The sequence below is a fragment of the Gossypium raimondii genome, chromosome 7 (genome assembly GCF_025698545.1).
Source record: "Gossypium raimondii isolate GPD5lz chromosome 7, ASM2569854v1, whole genome shotgun sequence".
Taxonomy (NCBI): Eukaryota; Viridiplantae; Streptophyta; class Magnoliopsida; order Malvales; family Malvaceae; genus Gossypium; species Gossypium raimondii.
This window is the reverse complement of record NC_068571.1, coordinates 18821439-18824938: the sequence shown is the minus strand read 5'-3', so window position 1 is coordinate 18824938 and position 3500 is coordinate 18821439. Positions and strand designations below refer to the sequence as shown.

Sequence of the window (3500 nt, the reverse complement as noted above, 5' to 3'; positions counted from 1 at the left end):
AAAAAAATTTGCCCTGATTTTTTCCAAAATTTCCCACCTAAAACCCAAAAACGAAAAAACCCCAAATTTCCCCCTAAAATGGAGGCACCAAGACGATTCATCTTCTTTGATGAGAGTAGCAGTGTGAGGAATATTGAATTTTGGTGAGAGTAAGAGAAGTGGGAATGGGAATTTGTTCACAGGAAACTCTCCGTTCACCGTGGAGAACAAGAAAAGGTCGCCTAATTCAAGAGGGAGCAACAGCTATGCTTTTGTTTACTTCAGGTGTAATTTTACCTTCATCTGGTGTAGTGAAGAGCCTGAAAAGAGGCCTCGAAAATGGGGGAGAAAACCGGCTAACGGAAGAGAAGAGCCTCTAAATCATGTTGAAGCGAAGCGTCAAAGAAGGGAGAAGCTTAACCAGAAGCTTTTTGGTGTCTGTGACCCAGTATTTATTTTCTTGGATGATTGATTTTTATTTTGCAGGTGTGATTGTGTTCTATAAATTGGCCGTGGTTGAGGGAATGAGCATGAGAGCACTCATTGCTTACAGATTCATCTTCGCCACTGCTTGTATAACTCCACTTGTTTTCATCTTTGAAAGATAACTTTCACAATTCCTCATATAATCTGTTTTTTTTTACTGTATAGGTTTTGATACCAGAATAATTCAAGAACTTAATCTTTGGTCAGCCAACATAAACATAGTCAAACATGGTGGACACCATCATACTAGCACCAAACATGCTGCTGTTGGCGATCAAGTCTTAGGCTCCTTGTTGGCTTTAGCTTCTTGCCTAGCTATACGTGAGAGAAAGGTTTGAAATTATTGGAACTCTTTCTTTGTACCAAAAGGGTGTGTATATATATATGTTGTGTGTATGTGTGCATTATTATATATATTGGGTTTTTGTTTCTTTCATAGTTGATATATATCTTTTTTTTTTCTTTCTGCTAATTTTAACTCCATTTCAGCCTCCATTGAAAAGACTCCTGACAATGTTTTTGGGGGTAAGTAATTATATGTAATTACATAAAGCTTAGACATAATAAACCCTAAAATCTAATTTAATTTATCTACAAAATCACTGCAACAGATGTTATAAATCAAATTATGAAACTAATTAATATGAATTGATTGTTTCACAGTACCATGTCATCAAAACTTGAACAGACACACACAAGAAAAAGGTAAGTAAATTGAACAACTCAAATTATCAACCTCTTTCTTAAAAAAAGGGTTTTATTTGATTCAAAATTTGGAGAAATTTATAACTTTTCTTGTTGCAGGTAAGGAATTTGGAGGAAAGACATGCAAATCTTGTCATGGACTTGGTAAGAATCTTTGGGGATTGAATTTCATAGTAATTTGTAATTTTCTTAATGTTATGATCATCCAATAGTTGAATGAAATGTAGGGTAAATTAAAGGCTTCATCATTTTATCTTCCTTTTCTACCTTGTTTTAAGATTCTTTGTTGCACTTAACGGCATGAAACCTTGCATTAGTAGCTGTAATTGTTCATGGGTTAGAAAGACAAGTGCCAAAATAGGATTTGAGAAGTTTTAAACTATGATGCAAATATGATTAGGTTTGCATATAAATAGCATTCAGATAGGCTTCAGAAGAACAAATAGCAAAAGTCTTAACAAGGTTGCAATGTCTCTGCTGATTGTTCTGTGGTGGATTATATGATAGGAAGTTGACGACAGCTGCATATGTTTAATATTTGAATACTCCTTTTTTCATCGAAGATGTTAGTATCTTGATTTCTGTTTTCTTTTTCTAATATTTCATTGTTATCTATTACAGGATAAGATGCAATGAGTTGCATAGAAGAGGCTTTTAGCTTTTGAGAAGTAAAACGCACAGCATTTCTTCCCCACCCCCTTTTTTATGATTTAAATTTCAGCCATGGTAGAAGGTTCATCGAATTGGGCACTACCACTCTAGGAATTTACTATTTTTTAATTAAGAAAATATGATCTCTTGATTTATGGTACAAGAAATGGTTTCTTAATTTTAATTTCATTGATTTTGGATATTGACATTTTTGGTTCTAATGAGTATAAATATCATATGAACTGGAATAAGTTGAGCAGTTACGTGGACTGCCATCAATATGCCCAACTCCAATATGCCATCAATATTGTTTTTCGTGTTCCAATGTTTGGAAGCCGAGTATTGGATTATAGCTTGACTTTTATAAATTATATGACAAAATAATGTTTCTGGTGCATATTTTGGATCTCAAGCACTTTGGTGTGAAGTGCATTCATACAATAAGATTTCAGTTTAAATCCGAATGCAATTGTTTATTATTGTTAACGGATATGTCTTGTTTTTCCGTGAACAGCATGGGAGCTTTTCTTCTTAGTGTGGGAACTAAAGGTATATAAATAGATTTCTGCCGTTCATAGCTCCGTTGATTGGTGTAGTTTCTCGTTCTGTCTGCTAAACTTGCATATTCCTTTGTTCTCTTTAAAACTTCAGGAAAACGGTATAGTTTACCTAATTCACGGGTAATGATACATCAGCCTCTTGGTGGAGCTGAAGGAGGTCAAACTGATATTGATATTCAGGTATTATGCTTTTTTTCTCAACAAGCCTTGTGTTTAAATTTTGTACTTCCTTCCTTACCCTCTGTATGAATATTAAACATGATTCTCTGGCAAATGAAATGCTGCATCATAAAGCTGACTTAAATTTAAACATTTTCCTGACACACACTGCATTATTGTTGAAGTCAGCATGTTTTTTTTTTTTTTTCCATTACAGCTGCTGTAGTTATGCAAAGAGAATGGGGCCTGCCAATAATAATGAGCATGTAGGCACTAAATCTGCAGTTCAAATTCGAAGCCATGCTCAAAAGTTTTTCTCTAAGTCTCATTGCTTTGAGTTCATTACAAGATTTCCTTGATTAAGTAGATGTGTTATATCTTTTATTACCAAGGTTTACTTGATTAAGAAAATGCATTGTATTTTTTATTACCTTGCAATGTGTATAGTCATAGGCAGGTTCAACTAGTTAGTCTATTTCTCATATGTATTATTTATTTTAGTTTTGATTCTAAATTTTTATTTTTACTTTAATATTTAGGACAACTTGAGTTCTAACTTTTGGATTTTAATTGTGTTATTAATTTATTATTTTAAATTCTAAAACTAAATTCATTAATTTTTATTTTTAGTTTTAAAGTTAAAATTTTCATAGCAAATTTAATTTAAATAATATTTTTAATTATCCTTAAAAGTATATTTAAAGTTCAAATTTAAAAAATAAAACATAATATAATATTTATCATAAAAATAAATATTATTTGATTAAAATAATTTTTTTAAATGTTATGTTTTTAGTGGCGTTTTTGCGAGAAGCGTCGCTAAAGGTCTTGATCTTTAGTGGCGTTTGTGGGAAAAGCGCCGCTAAAGGTCCCAACCTATAGCGGCGTTTGTGAAAAAAGCAATGCTAAAGGTCATGATCTATAGCGGCGTTTATTTCTAAAAATGCCGCAAACGTTTGC

The 3500-nt window shown here is 32.6% G+C and overlaps 1 long non-coding RNA gene across 1 annotated transcript; it reads left to right on the top strand.

Moving 5' to 3' along the window:
• Positions 1 to 3096, top strand: LOC105800005 (uncharacterized). Its single transcript, XR_008198067.1, has 7 exons — positions 1 to 552; positions 631 to 797; positions 955 to 990; positions 1129 to 1170; positions 1270 to 2370; positions 2473 to 2561; positions 2758 to 3096. It is a non-coding gene; the product is annotated as an uncharacterized LOC105800005 (long non-coding RNA).
• The last annotated feature ends 404 nt before the right edge of the window (positions 3097 to 3500 follow it).